Source organism: Ischnura elegans, assembly GCF_921293095.1.
Source record: "Ischnura elegans chromosome 13 unlocalized genomic scaffold, ioIscEleg1.1 SUPER_13_unloc_1, whole genome shotgun sequence".
NCBI classification, from domain to species: domain Eukaryota; kingdom Metazoa; phylum Arthropoda; class Insecta; order Odonata; family Coenagrionidae; genus Ischnura; species Ischnura elegans.
Window position 1 is genome coordinate 10,348,739 of NW_025791657.1, and position 26,061 is coordinate 10,374,799.

A 26,061-nucleotide genomic window follows, 5' to 3' on the forward strand; every position below is an offset into this window, starting at 1 on the left:
TTTTCCTCACAGGAGCCATTCTTTGCAAATTAGACACTGATCTAGCTGAGAGTGAAAGAGCAGCGAAATCTTGGTTAAAGGATGCTGCGTATAGGTCTCAGTTGGATGGATATGTTTTTTCCAAGAAAATTCAGCAAGGCACATCAACTCGTCATCAGCCACAGGAATCACCAAAAAATATCTAAATTTTCATTGTGTTCATACTTGTGTTGACATACAAGGCTTTGGATTAACTACCCCTAATGCGTCTTTTCACTGCCGTAGAATGCGGTGAATAGGCTCACTTTTAAAATTTCTTGTGCTCTAACTTATAGACTTTGTAAAAACATCGCAGTGTATTCAATGCCATTTTGTGCCTCTTGCCCTATATTTCTGATTCATTACCTTAGCCATCTTAATGTTGTTATTGGTGAGATGTAATAATGGTTTTAGTGATCTGATCCAATTGGTCCACACAACGGGGTGCATACTCTTACACAATTTCCACTTGCAGATTATATCCTCGTTTAACTTTCAGATACAAAAATTGTATAGTAAGTACCCATTAACAAAGTAACTCAGTGGTTCGATCAAATGGGTAGCCCCATTCCGAACAAATTGTTATTCTGTCTAAAATAACTTTCTCCACATCTGGGGATAAAACTGTTTGACCACACTCTGGTTTCATGATGGAAACCAGAGTGTGGTCAAGCCGTGTGAGGAATATTTCTTTCAGGGGGTGCAATAAAAATACTTAACCCTGGTTTCACAGCTTCCACTGCCTGATTGATCTCTCGGATCACGTTTTCAAAATCAAGGCATAATGATGGGCAAGCCGATTCGACCCACTTCAAATGAGTTAAGCCACTATCTTGCGGTAATTGGCTGCTACTTTTCACCTAATGAGTTTAAAATTATCTAACTATAGGAGTGGGAGGGAAAATAACCATCTATATAACAGTGAAAATTACAACGACATCACCTCAACAGTTCTCGAACATGTATGCAAAGTTTTCTGTTGTTTGTGTTGACGAGTGCTGTGATAAATCTCACGCTAAAAGGGTTTCCATGACTATGATCCATTTCAATTTTTATACTTTTAAAATTCAAAATAAAATAGTAAGATCTATGCATTATGATAGGTTCAGGAGCCATAGCCACCCTCTTTTAAAAAAAGTTAGAATTGCTTACTGTACCATGTATTTGTATTTTATGTGCATGGGTTTTTACAAGGGAAAATTTATCTTTGTTTCTGAAAAAAATGTAATACCGAGAACATAAAACTAGACAGGTAACTGATCCATATCTTCAACAAAATTGTGAAGTCTCTTCTAGGAGGGACCAAGAGTTGTGTATTCAAGTGCGCAATGCCCTTCCAGTGCATCTAAAACACTCCAACAATGTCTGTATTTAAATGCCAGCTATTGTCATTCCTACAGTCAAAGTTTTTTTAAGAGTGTGTAGGATAACTTCTTTTAGTTTTAATCTAACCTATAACTTGCATTCCTGTAATGCCTCCAGGTTGGAATAAATTATTATTACCCATTTTTATTACATAGTAACAATAACTTTCATAGTTAATGCGACACCAACCCTTTTAGTCGCCTCTTACGACAAGCAGGGATACTGCGGAGGTATTCTCAAATCCCCTCTCCGCAGGGAATGCTTTCCTAAACAGCTACTATTAAATGCTTGTTATACTGAAGAGTAATTCTGATTTTTTTAAAGAATAATGTATAAGCAGCCTAGGTCTTTTATTGTGAAACTTCGAAAAAAAATAATAAGAAGTTGCTAATTCAAAATCAACATTATATTACAACTGAAAGTAACGTTGCACATGAGTTGCATATATTCCCTTCCAGAGTTAGGAGAAGAAGTGTGACTGCAATGTAGAGGTAAATTTACTGTATTCCAGTATATGCAGATTGTACAAAAATTAACGATTTAAGGAAACTCATTTGATGGCCCACTGTGGTGCAAGTATAGAGAACATACACTTTCACAATCGAAGACCATGACATGATCACATCAACAACCTAATTTAAATGACATTCTGCATATTAATAAAATTCTTAACTGCATACCTTGAAATTGCTGGGGTAATACTTACTGAAAGTTACTTTGGTAGAAGTCATCCAGTAAAATGAAGTAGTTGACACACATGTAAGCATTGAAACACAGTTATGAGCAATTTACGGATAAAAAGATTATTTTGCAAAAGCAAAAATTATTTTGCACAAAGGAGAGATTAATCTTTATTCATCACAAACAATCGAAATTTTGTCAGCAAAATTTACCAAAGGTTGTTTCACATTTTTTAGTGATTTGGGTAAAATAGTTCAAATTCAGGCCACTTTATTTCTTTCAACAACTATTTCACTCATTGCTTTCCTATTCCTAAGGTGAGATTTGTTAGGTAAGATACTTTAACAGTGAAATACACAGGTGGACACCATGGGTTTCACCTCTTGATGCTTAGTTGTGAGCAGGGCAGATCCAGACTGCTTTCTTGCCATTAAATCCAGTCTCTTCTGTGCCTGGATTAAGATGAATGTCTCATACTTAAGTACTTCTGGGTTAACATCCATACAACACTTCACAGCCTTGAGCTGAGCCTCTGGGACTCTTGAGGCATGGCTCTCTTCAGAGTATCTAAATGTTGTTTGGATAGACAGAGGGAAGAGATTTCCTGTTGTCCTAGTTTGCCTCTGCTCTGCCCTTTACATATTTTAAGAAATCCATCTGGAACAGTCAAGTAAAGAATACCTACATGAGAAAAATTGGAAAAACAAACTGGATAAACTTAATAACTGCTGCATAAAATTATATGTATTAGAAATGATGATTAAGATAATAATACCTATTAAGCATATTAGGAAATTTAATATTTTTATGTGGGTATATCACAGTTCTAAATATATAAGACCCTACAGGCAATTCCACAGCTGGCACTGATGAGCCTACATAACCACTAACCACTTCTAGTCATTGCCTAGAGATGTTACAGCATTTTGCAGCCTCTTATTAATGGGAGCGGTAGGATGGGAAGTGGATGGACAAGAGACTGTTCAGACTTACTGAGGGTAGAGATTATACCAGAGGTTACATGGGTCAAATTCCAATGCAGCAATGCGACTTCGGTCTATACCAATTATGTATTCTCCAGTACATCTGTGGAGCATTGCAGAAAACGAGAACATACTACTTATGACCAAAGCCCTGGTACACGAATGCAGCTGCCAAAAAACTATTAGCCAAAGTAAATCTCTAAAGAACCATGTTGTGCTGAAGGAAATGCATCAAATTTGCATATAAAAATGATGACTTGTAAAAAAATACCACCTTAGAATATGAAGCCATTGCTGAGAGAATCATTGCATCTACTAGATGGTTGGTGGAATTGTGGCAGCTGCAGGATGGAGAATGAAATGTGCTGACATAGAGATTCAATTTTTGTGTACATAGTACCTTACTACCACGCATATATTATTGATGAATTAAAACAGAGAAATATCAAAAGAGACTATCCCCACTTAAGTGAGAGACAATACTATGATAAACAATTTTGGTGGGTTACGCATACAACAGGTAAACATATTAGAGTTAAAAATAAGGAGATGAATTTCACACTCGAGGCTTTTAAACATGAGTGCTTTATATTTAAAAATCCAATTTGAATGAACCCATGCCTGCCGATCCCTTCAGTTTCACCAACTGGCAGGATCCCCAATCATGGATACCCTAATGTCAACATAACTCAAGACCTCTCCTAAATAGGCCCCATTCCCTTAAAAAATACTTGTCCCTTTAACATTCATGATAATATAGAAACTGGAAATCAAAGATTGAAGGAGAATCTTCCACCCCTCCATGTGACAACAGAGCTCCCCAATCCTGGGTTAAAAATTGCTGAAATGGGTAGATAGGCTATACTAGTGTACTCCAACAAACCTCCTTCGAGAGCCCATGCATTGAAACATGATGCCATGTGCTTCTCATTACAGCACTCACTGGTAGCATGTCATGTAATGATATATTTGACATGCTAAAATAAAAAAAATATGTTTCTCGCTGTTATGGCTTTTAATTTTTTTAATCCATGCATTAAGTACTAGTGATTCATAATCCTGAACAAAAAAATCACCACCAGCCATGCAGAACTGCCACGAATTTCAACAAATGCCAAAATGATATCAAATAACTCATACGAGAGATCAGGGTAAGTTGATGTGATGCGAATAAATTGTACAATAGCACACTCCAAAGAACTTCCTTTTTGGAGCTCATGCATTAATGTATCATGCAAGGTGCCTCTCATGAAGGCATATGGATTGCCGCTATTAAACTAAAATAAATCTATTTTGTAATGATGATCAGTTTGTTAAATATCCCGCAATAGCACCTATACCAATAAGCACATGATCACGTAACATTCATGTTTCGTGCACATACATGACTTTAAATGCACAAACAACCAAGCTTTTCAGTTAACAGAAGAATTTACTCATAACAGATGGGCCCAGCTGTAGATATGACATGTTGAGTGGTCAATATGGATGTCAAACTTAACGGTCGACAATTAATTATAAGCAAACAATTAAATATAGTGAAATCTCTGGCAAGGAATTGAAAATAGCCTCTCAAGAAGATTGCAGGACAAACAGTTACAGGTATGTAAGGCTTTGACAGGGAAAATGGAAGTGCAACAACAATACCCCGAAGGAAGCTCATGTAATCAACACCCCCCTCCACCAACCACGAAAGAACAGTATTACAATGCATTTATTCAACAATTAAAAACTTCTTTCTCTCATGCACCAGCTATTGAAATCGAGAGCGGCTTCATATGCTACAATGGATTTAATTTAACTGCTGCTGCATGCAAATTAAATTATAATTTAGAGACTTCTACAATGCTTTCAATGCCATTCGCTCATTAAAGCCTATATGTTTTCACAGTCATTGATAAAGAAACAGCTATGGTGACATTGACCAAAAACGAAAAACCGTGGAGATGGAAAATGTTTTTAAGAATCGTAACGTACAGTAATATCCATCACATCCTGAGTTAAAATAACCACATAAGGAAATGCAAATGCTTAATTGGTATAACGATGAGTTATGGAAGGAAAATAAAATAATTTAAATGTAAGCTTTTACAATTGGTATGAAACGCTTATGGTACGGTATTGGTATGATACGGTAATGGTCACTTCGTGACCTATTTTTTTGAAGCACACTTTCCTGGCTGAATAAACATCTTTATTCATCATACATTGTATTCCTGAATCAATGTATCAAAATGAAGTCATTCTAAATGTTTATGATTCCAAATACAACGAACACATTGAAGCCAAAATATTTCCTCTAGCTTCGAAGGAAATCAGCAGTTATTCAATGGTAAAGAAGTTTTGAAAATATTGTGAACACTGCCTTTGCATGTGTTTATGGTACTTCATGTCGCAAAACCCTATGTAATAAACATATATAGCGTAAAAATATGTTGATTCACTTCCCTCAACTACCAACAGCATATGTTACCACTTATTCCCTGGTTATTCCACATTACCTATCGAGGTTACCAGGCAAATGTTTCTTGATCTTATCCAGGGAATTACCTAAATGGAAAAGAAACCCCCTTTTACAGGCTTATTATGAAACTGTTAAAAACCAAGTGTTTTTACTCCTCCATAAAATATTTATGAGAAAACGCGTGCCTTCCCGGTTAATGTGGATAATATCCGGCCCCCAGCAGTCTCTGCATCCCATCCAGCTATAAATTATGGAGGTTATGTATGTAAGAACATATGCCCAATAGGTGAAGAAATAGCATATATATATAAATATATTAGTACAAAATTTGTGAGCTTACAATTCAAAATACCTCTCCCTCACCCTACAATCCCAAAGAAAAGGTGTGATGAAGTCAATCACCTGAAATCCACCAAAGGAATTTGAAATCACCAGAAAGGGAAATGAAATCACCAGAATGAATGTCATGTTAATGCACGAACGCAGTGGCAACTGTAACACAAATGAATAATTGACATAATTATGAATCAAGTGAGTGAAAACATTGTCTTACTCTCCCTTGTATCCATCAGTTGATGGCTGCTAAATGATGCTGATGAATAATGTTTCCCCATTGAGCTGGAGTGGAGATCATGCTTACTAACCTTCAATGTCAAGCAATGCATCCTTAGAAGTATCCAATGGAAATTACTCATCAGCTGGTGAAATCTTACGTCCCTCCCCAAGTCAATGGATCCTATTGATTATATCATTGGAGAATAGAAGCATCCAACATCCAGCAAAACTCTCCGCAATTCCATCATGCTCTGGCCCGATATGCAAAGACCAATGGCAGCGGACAACCTATGAGCAAAGGAAGCATTTAGTATAGAAAACAAGTTGCATTAAGGATTCGTTAAAAAGAGAAAAACTTCCCCTGCCTCTCTCAAGGTGGCACCCCAGAAGAGACACCAACCACACAAAATGGCTGTCTCCCACCATTATTTGCCCGTAAATCTCGGGTCTATCCATGGAGAATCCAAATCAATTACATGTGGAACACTAGCGATTGACTATGACAAGGCAAGTGTGGCCACAATAGGCAGGGTGAAGATCAGCCAAACAACTCCCCCTTCCACGCCTCATAAAAAAACACACCAACAATGTACGTGGTTGAAAATCAGGAGGACCTATGTCTCCAGATTGGCATAACGAGCTACTCTCAAGTTCAAACAGGCAACCGGGAAAAAAATGTTAGTGACCTCTGGATTATTTCCAATGCCACAAAAATATTGATGACAAAATGCTCAATTTGAATACACCTATGGTGACAATGTAAAATGAACACAGTGAACATGTGTAAAAATGTTTTTAAAAATCAAATAATCCAATTATATGCCCATACTTCATATTGAGTGACATATTGAGGAAATATTTAAAACAGAGGAAGGAAACATGGAATAGCAAAATGGAAATTCATTGAACACATTGCTAATTTGTAAAATAACAATAAAATCCATGCAAAACAGAACTATTATAGTAAGTACATAAATAAGGTTAAGTAACATTGCTTGCCGCAAAGCACCTTTACATATTTGATAGCAAAGAAATCGTGTGACTAATTCAATATAATTAAAAAGATATCGCTTTCAGTGTATTTAACCTTTTCTCAACTAAAGACAACAATATGTGTGTGGACATTTCTTGACCCGGGAGACGAAAGCCTCATATTTTCTTCACAGCATTTCTTATGCAAATAAATGAATGCCAAATAATTGCGTTACCTAGCTTTCCCCCTTCTACATGGGGATTCCTGGAGAGGGCATAAGCCCTCAGATGTGAAGCCATGCCTAACGGTACTCTTTGAGCATTTAGCCATCATGTCCTGCCCAGCTTCGTCAATTTGCTATAAGGCTGCATGTTAGGAAAATATTGAGTTTTTCTGAAACCAGTGGCTTCACCTTGCATTCTTTAGACAAATGAATCCGTTAGACATATTAAATGCAAAAACAATGACTTTAGACCTATGATTTAAAGGAGATTTTAGGGTTGCCACTCTGCCTACATACTGAAGTTCACCGTTTTTTCCAGGTTTTCACGGTCTCAATGTCACCAAATTGACAGTCTGTTAATAAGCCAACAATAAAACAATCACCAGCCATACATCAACAAAAAATTAACATATGCGACAGATGCTGTGAATGTAAACGCAGCGATGAAAGTGATATCTGTTATGAAATCGCCTTTTGTTTGTAAATTTCGGGAAGGCCCAACCCAACAGCATTCTTGCCCGGACACTGAATACCAAAGCCACATTTAATATGCTTATGCCTTTAGGACCTTTTTCCGTCTGGACACTGGAAGTCAGTTTTTAATTCCTTGGCAAGAGATTGTTTTTTGCATGCGTTGTTATTACCACACAGTTACCAAATTTCCCTAACCCATTTCAAATTCAAAAGGGAATTGAACATGTAACTTATTTTTACACAAATTTAAGTTATTGTGAGGCGTAAATAATATTTCTATTAAAAACAGTACCTAGTAATGCAATAATTTGATGGTGGACTCATGGGCTAGAGGGTCTACTACAGTGCCTGGGGTAACAGCCCGGCACCCCATTGACTTGAGTCCCAAATCAGAGGGAAGCAAACAAAAGGGAAGTGCACTCCTCTCAAAATTACACCTCAATAGAGAGAGATTAAAAATATTCTAATGCTATGAGTAGAATGGAAAACATTTTTCTTTGGCAGAAAGAGTTAAGTATGCCATCTTCAACATAGAGTTTTCCTTACTCAATAACTCACTGACCAGAGGATCTTCCTCAACTTCAGCATCAAGCAGCTGTTTTTCCATGGCTTTTACCAGGGTTTGGGAGTTTTTGTTTCCTCTCAATACATTCACCTCCTCAAGGAGGAACTCCGAGAGGAAATCTGAGATCCTCCTCCGAGAGGGGAGAATAGGAGAAGGGAGAAAGACCAAAAACTCTCACGCGTTTCTGAAGCCAGAATACTCCCTCCCGATCGAGGAAGAGGACATTTTGTCATGGAGGAAGAGCTATTTTGAGGATTATTTCAGGTAACCAAATGTTCTCCTCTTGTTAGAGCTATGCTGTGAAGACTCTGGGAGGAAATGAAAAGTGGGTCCCAACCGCCATTAGGGTCCCTCGGCGCGAGAGGTCCGACCCTTTCCTATTGTCCGTGTGGGGATTACCGCGGCCCATTCCTGCTCTCAGTGTCCCACTCAAGGAAGGGGCTCGTGGTCACTTATTTGTTTATAAGTTAAAATAACTAAAAACTTTCATGTTGCATTTATTGAAAATCAATGCGAGGAATTTCATTCTGTATGTTCTGCTGATTGGTTACAAATTTTAAACGGAATTCTAGCGTTCATATTAACGGAGTTGATCATCACCTAGAACAATTTTTGGAGACGCTAAGGTTAGATGTATAATTGTTATTTTTATAACTTACTAGCAAGTTTATAGGAGCGATATTGTAATGATTTACATCTAAAAATATACGTTACTCTGTTAGCTACATTCTAAGTGTACATTGGCGGTGAAATTCGATAGAATATCCGATTTAACTTCTATGAAAAAAGCCCTCGTAATGTAATAAAATATGATTCTCTCAGTTCTTTGTCGTGAGCCAAAATTACAGCGGCTATTTTTAATAGCCTCTTGCCAACCTATGAATACAAAGGTATTATAAACGAATTTCGCTATAAATTCTGATTAATGCATATCCTAAAAAATCGTAAATTTAACCCATTTCTTCCTAACGTTGCGTGAACGCAACGCAAACTTTGCGATTTTTTTCTCCGCAATTGTTATTGATAAGTAGTTAATATTTTTAATATAGGTAGTTCATTGCTTTCTAAAATGTTATGAATTTTTTCACGGAAGAAATTTAATAACTTTTGTTTTTACAATGGCCTTTTCATTTATATGTAAGTCGTTATTTTAGGTTATCTTCAAAGTTTACATATTTTTATTTATTTATTTATTTATTTCATACACCACCGAAAACAGCACTGTTCGGCCTTTACATCGGGGCTGATAACATACAACAATTACAAACATCCATGTTAAATCTTAGACACTCGATGATTATATCTCTCTGCAAGTACAATGATGCATTTTTATCCTAGGCCATTGCAACAAATTGGGTGAATTTGACTAAGTGGTTTTCAAATTATTTAAGAATAAACCAAGTGTTGCGCTCACGCAACGTTGGGAGGACCCCGGTAATCTAGGGAAACGGCGCGCCGCGGCGGTGTAGAGCGTTTCTTTTTGGGCTGAAAAATGAAAATCTTATCAAGAATATGTTACCTTTTTATGGAGAAACTTTAGTTTCAGGCAATTGTACAATGTTTTAGTCCTACATATTCATCTACATAAGTATTGAAGGGTCTTTACTAGGATGATTGACAGGTGGTGAGTTTTCACCGAGTTGTGACTGTTTGATATTTTTAACTTCACGTATCGAGCAAGATTAAATCAGTGTTTACTTGTACTATAGTGGAAATTTACTGTGACCTAAACAAAGGACGCATAAAAACTTTGCTGTAGAGTTGCCCAGAAAATATAATGATTTCTGTAGGCGTCTGCAATTTCTAGATATACTGGCATCCTAAGGTAAGAATGATCTGCTTACCACAGCTGACAAGTATCCAAAAAGCAAGTGAGTATGTGAGGGTTAGCAAATAGATCGTAAATTCGTATTTACGTGGTGTTGTTGACTAGGATCCAAAGGGAAGGTAGTGGGAGGGTAAAAAGCATAGTTAGGCTGGGCGGGGATATCCCGGCACCAATGGGTCTCCGTGCACAGCGGGGGTTGGCGAGTGAGCAAAATGAATGGAGAGATAAGAGGGATCACACTATCTCAGTATTTTCTGAGAAATTCATGCCCACTGGCCGCTGACGATAATGAGCTGGTAAGGCTCCAAATGAGGGTGCAGGTCATTCCGAAAGAAATTTTTTGAGAACTATGAGTGACTATGAATGCATTGGGATACCAAGAAAAATATTTCTTGGTATTTTGACTCAGGTAAAGGGCTTTCTGGGTATTACGGCATATAGAAGGGGCGATGTTCCGTTCCATCTGCTTTTACTATATCTGCGGTTGTCTGTTGAACAATCGTTCCCTCCAAATTACCTGAACTCACATTTGCAGCCTAAGTTGTTCACTATCGCCAGAGATCATAGTGCGTGAATTCTCAGAAAATATTCCAATAGCGTGGTATTTCTTCCGTTCTGATGTTTAGTGGTTATTACACCTTAGCAAAAAATATTACTGGAGTAAGGACGCGTTCATAATGTGCGTCAAACGATGTCCCGGAAGCGTTTTGTTGAACCTAAAATGTTCTTACGCCTGACTGGTAACAAAAGTTTGGACCAGGGGGATAAGTTTTCTAAGATACGTCCATACTTTGCGAGCTCAACCAAATATTTCTACGGTTTGACGCAATTTCTCATAAATTATCTTTTGACGAGAAGATGATGCCATTTTTTGGCGAAAGTGAAGGAGCAGTTACTCATTATCAATAGCACACACTTTGTTATTTCCGCGATATAAAAATTCCTGTTATTTGACCGGTTTCTTTTTATTTTCTGTACTTTATAATGGTTTAATAGCCGAAACCGGTCAAATAGTATACATTTTTATAAATACTTTGTGGAACGGAACGGGGATATCCCGGCGAATAACGGAATAAATAGTTTGCGAAATACAGTAAGGAAAGACAAGGTTGGCCACAATATTGTTCGTGACGATAAAATTCAAGACGAAGATGCCGAGTTTGTAGCAGTCACATGTTTAGTGATTACCAAAAGTGCTATATTCATTTACATACCGATTTGTCTTCTAAAATGCATGAACAATACCAATTTTAATCAATATTTTGGGTTAATTATATATTTGGGTTACAATAAAAGCGAATTATTTGCAAAAATAAAAGAGTTCCGAAAGAAAAGCAAAACGGCTCATTTGACCTGGGGAACTCCCAACGTTGCGTATACGCAACGTTTCACCAACCGCAAACTACATCTACATCTACATAATACCCTGCGAGCCACCTCTAGGGTGTTTGGCAGGGGGTGATCAATCACCAGCATGCAGCATGCATTTGGACTCCCACATGCACACCACACCGTCCAAAAAACGTCCTATCCTCGACGAGCTCATCCACGCAGGACCGTCTCCTCGACCCTATCAGCGGGGGGCCTACCTCCCGAAAAATGACCACTCTGACTGCGATTTCTAATTCAATTACTCAATCTGATCATCAAAAGTAATTGTTTTCATCGCACTCCTGCCAATCAAGCAATCAAGTACGTCTTTGAACCGTGTTTCTACGATGAAAAATAACGATTTTGTTAACTTTTCTAGAAACGTGGCTGCGGAAAACCGGAAAAATAGCCATTTCAGCAAAGTTAACAAAATCTTTATTTTTCATCGCAGAAACACGGTTCAAAGACGTACTTGATTGCATGATTTTCGGGAGTGCGATGAAAACAATCATTCTTTGATGATCGGATTGAGTAATTGATTTTCAACTTGCAGTCGGAGAGGTCACTTTTCGGGAGGTAGTCTGCCTGCTCGTAGGGTCGAGGAGACGGTCCTGCGTGGGTGAGCTGGTCGCGGATTAGCGACCCTTCGAAGTGCTTCGGCGTAAGTGCTGACCGCATGTCTCCACTCTGTCCAGAGCTTTGCCTCATGTGCCGTAAATACTTTTTTTGTATTGCTCTAGCTCATTTGGGAGGAAACTCTTTTCGGAGGAAAGCCTTTTCATTCTCCTCTTCACATATGTTGGAGGAGAAAAAAACTCTCAGAGTTTTTGTATTTCCTCTGAACAGAGTTCTCCTCCCAAGAGTTTCGGAGGTAAGGAGTTGGGAGGAATCCCTCCTGACTTTCCTCCAAGGAGGACTCCCAAACCCTGGCTTTTACCCTCCAATCATAACTATAGCTGGAAGGTGGAGCGTTACTCCTGACAATGGGGATTCTGAAAACACAGTAGTCCTCATAGATACTGTTTTACGTCAGCTTGTCCAGACAGACAGAACAGATGCATCTCGGTAAGCCATCTGACTGCACAACCTACAAATCAAGAGGAGGGAAATTTTTCATACTAATAATACGTGCAATGAAATCATTTCTTCAAATTCTCCTCAGTCGAAATTGCGATCGTTGAACAACGATGCCGAGTCACGAAAGTCAATCGATAGTCAAAGTATGGCTCGATAAGGGCTGAAGTATGAGAAAAAATCCTTTAAGTTTAGGGCCTCACAGCGACAATATCTCTAGTTCGGTCTAACAATTACACCTCAACAATTACCATAATTCTAAATGCATTATAGAAATAAACAAAAAAACTACTTACTTCAATTTGAAATAAGTCACATATAACTCAAGGAGTTTTTAAGGATGCCCAAGACAGTGGAGCAATAAACATATCCCTCTTGTTAGTTTTTGACCTCCGATGAATACGTAGGGGTCAAATGTCAAAGAATTGTTCGTGGGAATATCAGGACAACTAACATTACAGACAAAAGGTTTCAAAAGTTGTTCTAAGGTATAGCGCTGTCCACATATCATTACCCAACATAAGTTACACATTAACCTTATTGTATGCCTCAAAAACTGTTTGATGCATTTTTCAAGTATTTTCATGCAGGCACCCTTACCTCAGCAACAATGTTACCCATTTGGGAAACTCTTAAGCTGCATGTCTCTTTGGCATTGTTTGTCTTTAGTCATACTGGAAAGAACCACCATGAAGAGCCTTACTCCCGCAATCCGGGCGGATATAATCGAGACTTACATATTAAACGGAAAGTCAGCTATCAAAACGATTCGTAAAATTTTCTTTGAGCATTGGCGTTTGCCTTAGAAGAACAGAGGACCACACGTTATATGAAAAATTTAGGAAGGGAAATTGTTTCATCATGGAACATCTTAAGATGAGGAATTGTAAAGGACACCCAACAATCTTATCAAAGCACAGAAACACAGTTGTGGCTTCAGTCTTTAGCCATCAAGATACATCCACCATCGTGCACTTTCATTGCACATTTCCAGATCTGTGTTACAACACCCTTTAAAAATTCTAAACTTGAGGCCTTAAAAAATAGGAATAGTGCAGGAGCTTCGTGAAGGAGATCATGGCTATCGAAACCATTTCAGCAACTGGATGATTGACAAGCTTAATGAAAACCCTTTGATCACATTTAAGGTTAGTATCTTATTCATTCTGTTGTTTATGTTATTTTTATTTGCTCTTACTGTCTTTTGATAATATTATATCAACTTGTATGATGTATCTATATTAAAAATTAAATTCATCCACTGCCTTAATGTTTCAGCTTATGCTTTTAGACGAAGCAATATTTTTTTAAAATGGTGCTGTCTTTTCAACACACACACGATATTGGGTGACAAGTAATCCCAAGGTACAGCGTGAGAGGTCGTTAAACTGAAATGGTGTAATGGTGTTCATGGCCATTTAAGCTAGCCATGTTTTTGGGACATGCTTTTTCGAAAAAAGAACGTGAGGACAGACACCTATCAGGCTATGCTGGAGGAAAGCCTTTCCCGGGATATGGAGTGTGAAAACTTAGGAAATGCTGAGGAAGTGTGGTTGCAGCAGGTTGGAGCTCCTGCACACAGGTCTAAGGCAGTCCTCAATGTGCTGAAAGAGAAGTTTGGAAATCAGCTGATGTCCATGGGGACAGAAGTTGAGTGGCCACCAAGAAACCCCAACCTCACTCCGTGCGATTTCTTTTTATGGGGATTTTTAAAGCAGTTACTGTGTAAAAAACATTTAATAATGTTGAAGAAGAGAAAAGAGATATAATACGATGTGCAGAGTTTATTGCCCCAATTATGCTTGAGGACGTTTTTACTGGATCATTTGTCAAGTGAATTAAATTATGCTTGGCACGGGAGGAAGGGCTCATTGAATAATGGGTGCTTTATATTTATTTTTATTATTATTTATACATATGACTTTTACCTTCTCATTAATATAAACCAAAATTTTACATTCATTTTAATGCACAGTTAGATTTGAAATTGGCTCAAATCAACCCACCATACCCTTCTTAATCACTAATTTAGTAACTCTGAAATGGGAACGGCACCAACCTTTCAAACACATTTTAAACCTTTAACCCTTTCACTGCTGTTCAATCTCCGGAAACCTTCTCCTCACATGCGGCGAAAATGTTAAAATGTGTTTCCTAGCCCATGGAGCAGGTACTTCCAAGATGGGTGTGGTACACCTTCTGAAGGGTCGCTAATCCGCGACCCTATCCTCGACGAACTCACCCCCGCAAGACCGTCTCATCGGCCCTACCAGTGGGGGCCCTACCTCCGGAAAAGTGACCGCTCTGACTAAAATTTGAAAATCAATCAATCAATCCGATCATCACAAAATGATTGTTTTCATTGCACTCCTGCCAATCAAGCAATCAAGTACGCCTTTGAACCGTGTTTCTGCGATGAAAAATAACGATTTCGTTAACTTTGCAACAAAACGTGGCTGCGGACCACTGGAAACTGCCATTATATCAAAGTTAGCAAAATCGGTATTTTTCATCGCAGAAACAGGGTTCAAAGACGTACTTGATTGCTTGATTGGCAGGTGTGCAATGAAAACAATCATTTTGTGACGATCGGATTGATTGATTGATTTTCAAATTGTAGTCAGAGCGATCACTTTTCCGGAGGTAGGGCCCCCGCTGGTAGGGCCGATGAGACGGCCCTGCGTGGGGGAGTTCGTCGAGGAAAGGGTCCTGGATTAGTGGGTCCCTTCGAAGTGCTTCGGCGAAAGTGCTGACCGCATGGCAGGGAGGAAGAAAAAGTACGTCCACCGCAGTCTACCGTGCGGACGTACTAGGTACGTCCACAGCAGTGAAAGGGTTAATTTAGCATGGTGTTTACCGCTCCATTGCCTTGGGACAACCTTGAAAAACTTCCGGCTAGCAGTTTAATTCCCTGGATATTTTTGTGCAAACCTCAGTGAATGTTGGCCACCTTATGACCTCAGGAGGTTAACGACTTAACAAAATGGGCACTATTCACTCACTTGGTCACCCTTTGGTTGGGGACATTAGTTTCCTTGATATATCAAAGCATGCCTTTATGAGCTTTGACTCACATTATAACCTATGGAGGTCAAAAAATCAACAATACCGATAAATGAACTACAAAACTGTCACAAGCACCCTTAAAAACCTATGGTTTGACAAGCTGGCAGTCACCATGGCCCGACGTTTACCTCTAAGACACTTGACCCCCATTGTGACCTCCTTAGGTCAAAAAATCAACAATACTGATAAATGAACTGCAAAAATGACTTAAGCACCCTTTAAAACCCATGGATCGACACCTTTGATTGTATGCTATTCTTTTTGTCACCCATATGTCCTTGACCGTGACCTTACTGGGTCAACAGTTGAATTTTCATGAACAAAAGTGTTATTTTTGGTTTTCCTTGTATCCGAAAACCTAAGAATTGATATTCTGATCAATGAAATTCTGACTTTTTTCAATCTCGACTTTTATTTACATTGAAATCCCATAAGGCGAATTAAAAATTTTGGTTTGAGCCCACATTGTAAGGTCAAAATTCTAAAATTTTGCTTGCATTCAACAAAACATAGAACCTTTCCGCATAAGTATGACAATTTTCACGAACATTGCTGGAGTGGAAGTTGCTAAAATTAGAGGTCAAAAATGACACACGACTGTTGGGACAGTCTGTACAATAACATAAATCTAGGAAGCAAGACGTATAGATCAGAATTCCTGCAAAAATTTTTGAGGGAGTTGGTAGTCATTTATAAGGAGAAGATCAGAAATAAAGTGATCTCAAGTGTGCTGAAAAGAAAGACAGCTTATTTTGCTGATTTATCAACACGTGAAAGTGCAATGAAGCAAAGAAAAGGAAGAAGTAGTAGATGTATTGTTTGTCCGCAGAATAAAGACATTAAAACAAAATTGTTCTGTTGCTCGCGCAATAATTGGATGTACGTGAGCAATATGATTTATATTTCCAAGGACTGTAAGAAAAATTCTAAGGATCACTGACGAGGAAAATTAGGTGTAAAAATATCAATATGTGTTTATCTTCATTAGAAACCTAGACTAGGAAACTTTGATAGGTTTCGGAAATATGAGTCAGCACACGGCAAAAAATGACTACCATGCATATGCCATGATAACATTATTCACAGTGCATATTGAAGATTCTAAGAAAGTAAATTTCGTAGGAGACAGATGAGAAATAGGTTAAAAATTTTGGAGGGAACACCACCAAGAATAATCTCAGGATAATCCAAGTATTATCGGGTACGTATTTGAAGTGTGAACAAAAATTTCTCAGATGGAGCACCGGGTCACAGTGTCATTGTTTCAGACATGTCAACACTATAATCCATAAGTACTTTCATATGATTAAATGCTAAACTCAAACTTAAATTTTTCCCTTCTATTAGATTCATTCACTATAAAATCTAATTCCATTTGTTCATCTATATTGTACTGCATTTGGGTACTAATAATAACAATAATTAAATTGTTTACTCTTTTATGCCATAACCCATTGTAGATTCAATGAAGCTATACTTAAAAATACATTAATCCTAGAAATTTTTTCAGATAAAATATTGTCTAACCCATATTTTTTTAATGTTCTATGTGGTTTCAGGAGCACCCCACTCGAGTAACCTTGATTCCGAATCTCAGGCGAGTAACGCCGGGTTGGCTGAGCGTGACATCAGAGGCCAGTAAACAATAGTTTACATGGTGCCAGTAGACTATTTATCCAAGTTTTAGTAAAACCTATGCATCTCTCAACAAAATTTATTTTTTAATATCTTAATTCCATCATCAGCTATGTGAAATATTAATCCTGAATAATTGACAGATTTAAAGAATGTATGCAAACTGGAAGACTAATAGCGCTTATTACTTTTTCATCCTCCTCATCCACGGAGATTTCCACAGTATAAGGTTATTGCTCTCACTTAATATTCTGGTGTCTCCTTAGCCCCAACAGTGCAAACGTTCAAATTTATTAACACCTGAACCTAACAAACTACTGAAACACGGTATGTCTCTCTTATAGACCTTAGGGATGCTAAGTAAATTGGCGTAAAATATGATCTGTTGTATTTCTCCAAAACGTTAACATCATATATTCCAATATTGCACCATTAAAAGTAATGTACCATCAAACATCATCAATAAGTATCATCACCACTAAAGTACACATTAAAAGCAATGAGTAAATGACAGTAGTTAAATGAGACACAAACCAAGCTTTAGATTACCAGCGAATGAGATTATTGATTTAATTTATGTTACATTTCAATTTTGTGGCTTCTCAACTCCGCACCAAGAAATCTTCATTACTAGAGAAGAAATAGGTGGCCATGAATTAATCTACCATCAGAATTTTCCCAGGATGCGTCTTTACAAAGTCAGAGTCATCCATTATGCAATACAAGCACCATAAAAACTTTAAAACTATTAACAACTGTTTTTGACACACCGTTGAAGTTATGAATCATTATCGTCATAGACATTTGTTATCATTGTTACTGTTTTGTTATTGTCATGGAGTGAGTCTGCTTTCTCGCTGATGTCACAGGGCGTTTTTACAGCATGAAATAATTTGGTAATTGTTGGGAACTTAGAAGCTCTTTAGCAACAAGAATATTGAGAATCATGAATTATTTATAATGCATATACATTTTATATGCAAAAGTATTATATTGTATATGCTAATAACTTTAATTTACTCAACTAAACTTGAAAAAAATAGCTTTTTATTTTTGTGTAACCCATTCCTTCGTAAGGACTGGGAGAAATTCCCAATGGTAATACCTGTGTTTTTCACTGCTTTTACTCACTCACTTTTAACTCATTCATGTCCAGGTGCATGATGAAAATACATTGGAAATGGAGACATTTAGACATTTGGAGTTCAAGCCTGCTTTTGAGGTTGAACACTTTCAATGTGTTAGTTACTTTCATTGGAATCCCTAGTTTCATGTTGCTATGCTTCAGCTCTCAACACAGAGTAGACATCTTTTCGACCATCAGCCTTTGACATTGAAGATTAGAGTTCTAGTGTGTTGACTACTAATTTTACAAATTTAGACATCCCCGGAGTTTGTGAATTTTTAGTTTAAAGTTTCGTGTTTTATGGAATGGGGGTTTTTATATCTACTTTGCTGGAAAAGTTTTGGAAGATGAATGTCACTAGACCACTTACACTCAAGAACAAAGACTGTGCAACTTAAATGATCTTCGATTGGAATTGAAAGGTAGCTTACTATGGAGAAGGGTGTTTCGTCATATCTCCTCTACAGGAACTATCTCACCAGATTTTTAGGTTTATTTCCTTCACAAGTGTGTTCGTTTGGAAAAATATGCATTTTTACCATGATGCTGCAACCCCCTTTGGGAACATTCTAGACAGCTCAGAAAAAGCTTAAGGGAAATTAGTGTGCAGACAGCAAGAAAAATTGAAATGTAGAGCGGAAAATCTGTGAAGTTTGGTCAAAAGTTATACCCTTGATGTGTAGCTTTGGATTCAAGTTTTGTGGACATTCAGGTTGAAGATGCATACTGCCCACCACAGTGTATCAAGCATGAAGATGTACATTGAAGGATATTAATACAAGTTTCAGAGGTCTTAGCTGTTCCATAATCAAAAGTTCAAAAGTGAGTAAGACTAATAGATTAAGTTATGGCAGGAACGAAATTCACTCTTGTCAAATAGTCAATCCACTTCTGGAAGAAAAAGTGAGCACTTGCTTAGATGCTCCAGGGAAAAGTTTTCATAATTAAGACAGAGTCTAAATGTGATAATTGTTCTGATTACAATGCAATGATAGAGGATCTCAAAAAATGTAAAGAATCAAACTGGGAAAAGCAGTTGTCAGTTCTTACGCTGGTGCCAACAATAGGGACTATATAAAAAACTGCTGAAGTATGCAGTGTCACTAAATAGCAAGTGAAGCAAGCTCAAGATCTGAGGACAAGGAAATGTATACTTCCATATGTGCTCTGGAAAAAAGGAAAACCGTTAGCTAATAATATCAAAAAAGGTGTTATCATAATTTATGAAAGTGATGAGTTTAGCAGCATTTGTCCTGGAAAGAGAGGCACTGTGACTATTGTTATTGAAGGCCAGATAGTGCATTTTCAAAAAGAATTACTTTTATGTAACTTTTCAGAGTGGTAAATTATTTTTAAGCAGCAAATCACCCAATTAAAAGTAGGTTTGTCAAATATATCCCAAATGGTGTGTGACAGTTGGAGCAAGAGGTACCCATTCAATATGTGTTTGTATGGAGCACCATAATGTTACGCTTATGCTAGATGTACTTCCTTCTGTTAAAATGGAATAAAAAAGCAAGGATGTGTTTAGTTTGTGATATAGATGACAATGGGTGTATGGTGCACAGGTGTGAGCAGTGCTCTGGTAAAAAGCAGCTGTGTGAATTGCTGTGCAAACATTTAGCCGAGGAGTTATCTGATGATTTAACTCTTACTTATTCTTAGAGGACATTTATAGATCAAACAATAATTGAGAACACACAAGTAAATGTACGCGATTATATAGACCGGCTTGCCAAAATGGTGGACGACCTTAAGATTGATCATTTTACTGCTGTATCTCAGGACAAACCTTAAAGAAGATTTTAATATCACTGAGGTCATAATTTTACTTGGACAACCGTTAGGCAACAGTTCATCCAATTGCTATCTATCATAAAGTTGATGAAAATGTGTCCTCTATGCCTATATCAGATAAGTTAATTATATAACTTGCGATGGATTCGGGGGAACTGTAAAAAGTCAACCAACAAGCGCCTGTTTACAGCGACCCAGTAGACATTTTATCAGTGTGTGATTTCTTTGAGTGGGTTGATAAAAATTTTGAAGGCATAAAAACATCATTTGTTTTCAGTGATGATGTAGAGATTTGGAAACCAAAATTGAACATGGAGTTTAAAAAATCTAAAACAATTAAGGGAAAAGATCTCATTACTGTAAATTTTCAATCAGTTAAAATGAGTTACAAATCAGTGGACTTTCTCTGCTCAAGATCAGAGTGCCGAAAAAAGCTGATTTTAAATAGAAATGCATAATCATGAGCCAAGGACATTATTAAAAATCCTGGAACTTAAGTCGCCTTGGTGTATGAAGACAGATGGTACATTGGCTATGTTATTCATGCAGTTGAGGACGCTTACCATCAGGCTTAGAGGTCAGACGTATGTACTAATTCTACAAATAGGTACATATTCAACCAGTTTTTCTGCCGAATTGCAAATATCTATTAAGTCCATATATTTGCTAATATGTTGCAATTTTATATTCTTTGAAAATTAAAAATAGATTGGCTGCTAAATTAAAGAATGATATGGGTTTACAGGAACGTCAATGCTCAAATTCTAATCACCTTTTGGGGGAAGCCCTGAAAAATAAGTGATGTAGCCCACCATTTTACAACCATCACTAAAATAAATCATAGAAGCAGTATCAATCATGGGATCAACTTCTGGTTTAATTTTCCTTAAAAAGGGAGGATAGTGCAGGTTATATTAAAAAACTCAGCCCCCTAATTGGTGTTGCTTTTTTGTTATTAGAAGTTTAAAATGTGGCATTTTTCAACAGAAAACATGAAGTGGAATGATCATTTTCATAAGATTCATCAACAAATAAATTCAAAATTGCCCTAAACCTCACTCTATTTTAAAGTTGTTGGTCTTTACCATTCTTACAGAGATTTTTATGGCTTTCATTTGATATATCTGATTTTGACATGTGTTTGAAAATGTCACTTTTTTGTCGAAATTTGTTAAAAGTGCAATTTTTGAACATTTGTAGAAAAAAATGTTTTCAAGTGAAATCGTTTAGATAACAAATTTGATAACTATAGCAGCATGTTTATAGCCTCTAAAATTTTTACTATCTTTGCTCATTTGGTTTAGGTTTTTCAGGGGCACAAATATGGTAGTTTTGAATAATTCGACTGTTGCACAGAATTTTTGTGTGTGCCTCATTGACTTCAAACACTCATACCTTGGAAAATACTTGCAATGGGTCATTAATATTTTGGATTTTTCTTAACTAAGGTTGAAACTAAAAACAAGGAAAAAATGATCAAAATCTAAGATGGTGAGCGTGAGAGCCCTGAAAAATTGGTTGAGTTGACATGGAATGACCCATGTGTACATATGCGTTGAGCATATCAGAACAGGATCTATTTTCTACTCATGCATTCACACAAGTTGTGTGTGGTTACACAGTGCATTTTTGTTCACCTTCATGGGTTCATATATTTAGAAAATAATAGTGCAGGTAAATGCATGGAGTAAACAGACCTTTAAGTAAGAACGGTGAAGCAACGACCTCCACTGCTTTAAAAAGCACTGCAGTTTAATATCCCTTGCAAGAATTATGAGGGCTACTGCATGGGAAAAACATCTAAATATATATAAAATAGTATTTCACAGCAAAAATATCTGTTAGAAATAACACACCTATGGGAATGAGCCCATTTTCCCGAGCAATAAATGTATACCACACTTTCATTTTTGACAGCACCAATATTATGTACACAAAACATTATTAAACAAACAAGTATTTGAATAAACATTTTTAAATGCGAGCACAAATTTTTTTAAATAAATATCTGGCATGTATAATTTTAGAAAATAATAAAGTTATCACATCAATCAATCATGAAAAAAATGCATTCGTAAATAATATTGTTACATAGTAACGAACAAGCACACTAAATAGCCAGGTATGTCAAATCAACTTTCTCAACTTGTTTTAAAATATTTAAATCTATTTGTTGAAATGCCTCATTGGATATTCTTTGCAGCTGAATTATTCTGTTGTAAAACCAAAGAGGAGGTAAGAAACAAAAGAAATATATCAAAACATATTCCACAAAATTCTTCACGTTCATTGATGAGTGTTATGAGTTGGTCATTGGTAAATTCAAATTATTCACTTTTATGACAGAATGAATTGTAAACACTTGTTACACCAAAATAAAAAGCGACTTCGGTCGTCCCCATTGAGGTATCAAGAGCTAGTTAATTAATGCCTCGTCAGGATTCGGAAACACAATGTGGGAAATTGGACTTTTTTCACTGCTCCGTCGATCATTGGCGGGGTCCTATCATAACATTTAATATTGTTAATTAATAAATTTAATGCTACATAAAGTTTTGGTCTCTAATAAGAAGTGCTTTTCAGTTGATTTTTCATGTAATACATTGATGCAGTCACTAAGCATTTAGGCCTGTTTCCACGATGCATGAACAGGTATGAGTTAATGTACGTTTTCTTGAATGATTTTTGCTGACCGGAACTGTACATGTGCGATTGCATGAACCAAATTAGAACAAGTTATATTTTCTGTGCATGCATCCGCAAAAGCTGGGTGGTCACACAGTGCATTATGGCGTTCACTCTCGCGTTCATACATTTAGACATTAACCCGTACGTGTTAATGTACTGTGCAAACAAATACATCGCCCGCCTTGGCAAGTGAATTATCAAATACACGAATCATTACATTTTCAAGTTATTGCTATAATCTCTTGAAACCACAAGTACAAACATTTTACAAAAATTTCATTCCAGTCCATACGAACTTTAAACTATTAAGGCCGGGCTACAAGTTAAGTTAACACGAACAAGTTAATATCGGGTTACGTGAATGATTTCACATTATTTGAAAGTTACACCAGGCTTCCAATGAAATAAAATAAGATGCACTCACCCTCAGGTAATTTCTACACGAAAATTATGTCAGTTCTGCGTCCGATTCATGACAAATATTTCTGAAATTATTGACTTCGATGAGCTTTATCAAGCACAGTGTACATATAGTGGCATGCAGGCCATCTCCAACAGCAACCTACGAAAGGAATGAAAACATATCCGCGAGAGATTACAGACTTGTTGTAGAAAACATACCCATAAAACGGAATAAAACAATAAAAAAGGAGATCAGTAAAATGTAAACCCTCACTTACTTGTAAGTCAACAAAATCGCCTAAGGCACCCTTCACAGTTATCTGGCTTCCAGCAATTGAAAAGAATATGTTGTAATAATAAACATTTTTCTTCATGCAAAGTCTGCACGGAGTGCCCTCGAAATTCCTTTCTGAAGACTCAGAGAAATTCCCAGTGGTAATACTAATATTTTCACAGCAATAACTCATTCTATCTCTAAACCAGTTCACTCCTCAAACAAACCATGCACACAGCACTCTGTTATTTACAAATTTCTAATACATTATTTTCATTTCTATGACTTACGCCAACGCAAAAACTTCAAAATAATAAAGGAAAATTGCATAAAAAGCTCACATTTACATTGTACCTGAAAAATAAATCGCATTTCGACAGAAAAAACAGTCAAATATTTTACCGTAGCCTACGTTATAGGCTACGATTTTACACGTATTCAACGCTCATTGAAGCCCTAACACTTAACTGACCAGGCTAGCAAGGATTAGTTTACATACCGGACTTCATTTTCGTGTTCCACCGCTAGAGGACTGCGCATGCAAAAGGCCTAAAATCGAAAAATCAAATATTTCCAACAATATGTGATGCATCATTCTGGTTTATAGCATTATTTGAATAACACATGTTTTAAATTTTTTTAATTCTGCATTAGAGAATTTTGAACTCTCTCTCATAAATTCTCATTTCTTTAAAGACTGTAGATGTAATGTGACCTTGTGGCCGACGAAGTTGGGCTTTAAATTTCGTTTCTTGCCAGGTGATTGAATAACTTTTAACCAAACATTTTTCCACTAAAATCAATTGAACATTTGATGAATTTTAAATGAAATGGTCCTTTATTTTTTTAAAGAAATAAATTACTCTTCACACACACCGATGTTTGGCCTGCTCTGTAGGTGTGCTGTTAGCGGATAAAATGGCAACTAGAAAACTTGGGTTTTATAGTGTGGTTGATTATATAGTCATATAATAACAAGAGAACGTTATGGATTAATCTTATCGTGGATGTTTGTCCGAAGAATAATCAGTCGTGTCATAAATTGTTGAAATTTTTCTCAATCCATGCTATTGAGTCGTGATATATCTTTCCATCGATTCATCATGCGTTGGATTTTGTGTTCCTTTCTTTGAGAATTCTAATGAAATTCATTTAACTCATCATCTTAGTGAATGTAGTTTCCTTGTTAGATTTTGTGATCTATGTCAATGCTTAGTGGATGATTTCTTTAACGATAAACCTGATTCAAAGAGTGAATGAGATTTTGAATCGAAAACATGAATCGCACCACCGCACAGTGGGCGGAATACCCAATCTAGGCGGAAAAAAATATTTTTTTCTAAATTTGGGAAAAATATGAACTACCTCCATATTTTTGTTAATTTATTAGTGAAAATTATTAGCCAATGATATTTTTAAGTATAAATTCGCTTTAAACTCAATTTTAGCCATTCAATACCATTTGACGGTAGTTAGGGTCTAGTCCTAAACCAGCGGTTTGACAATGGCAACCTTGCATGCACATCCGATAATGGTACTTCCTTTTACTTGCCCAGGAATTGTGATTGTCTCCAAAACTATATCTTCCAAATCGTAGAAAATAATGGCACTTTTGTTTGCGGGGAGGCGGTTAATGGCAGTACATGCCACAGCGTACGTGCGGCTAACAAAGAAACTTACCGTGATCACCCGCCTCCACGAATTCGATTCCGCACAAATTTTGTTGATTTTGACTGAGGCAGAAGTAAAATATAGAAAAGAGATATAAATGATTTTATTGTATACGATCAGGTATTTAAATCATTCCTCAAGACAAAACAAAAACAAATATGAGCAGAGCAAGGCTACAAACATTCAAATAAAATAAAATGTCTATTTCATTAATTCACTCAGTACAAGCGAAGTAGAGAAAAATAATAGTTTTATACAAATGGTAAAGGTGGCTAAAAGTTTAATTAATATTAATATAAGAGTCAAAATTTTGAATGCATGTAATTTTCCCTGCGGCAGAATGATAATATTCACAGTAATGTTACCATATTATTAGTCACTGTCTGACGTTTCGATTTCACTGCTATAATCTACCTCACTTTCTCCTGGTTTCACATGGCTCTTTTAATAATTACAAAACTTCAGCAGAAATACCATTACTTTTCTTTGTACTTTGTTGACGTTTGGATGAAATGAGAGGATCTGAATAAATTAGCAACCTAATGAAGGCATCCTCAATATTTGCGGAACGAGAAATCTTCATAGCATGTCTACTCCTAATTTTTTTAAATCCTTTTCTCTTGCCTCCTGTGCCTCTTCTGACAACTGTCCAATAAGAAGAATGGCTGATTCTATTATGGAAGCATCATGTATTACTTTTATTGGCCGGCAGAATTCAGTGGACGACGGTTGTGGATTTTTCCACAGTATCGTTCAATTCCCCACTAGTCCCTGCATTTCATATAATTCTAGAGGTACGAGAGAGATGACAAAAATAGATGAATCATT

General features: G+C 36.8%; 1 long non-coding RNA gene across 2 annotated transcripts; it reads right to left on the minus strand.

Annotated features, from left to right (window-relative positions):
- Nucleotides 1–1,767: 1,767 nt before the first annotated feature.
- Nucleotides 1,768–23,692, minus strand: LOC124172353. 2 transcript variants are annotated; one of them, XR_006868136.1, is made up of 4 exons: nt 23,567–23,692; nt 23,311–23,448; nt 6,156–6,354; nt 1,768–2,745 (listed from the first exon to the last, which is right to left on the minus strand). It is a non-coding gene; the product is annotated as an uncharacterized LOC124172353 (long non-coding RNA). The 2 variants fall into 2 exon arrangements; XR_006868135.1 differs by having other exon boundaries at nt 1,769–2,721.
- Between the last annotated feature and the right edge of the window lie 2,369 nt (nt 23,693–26,061).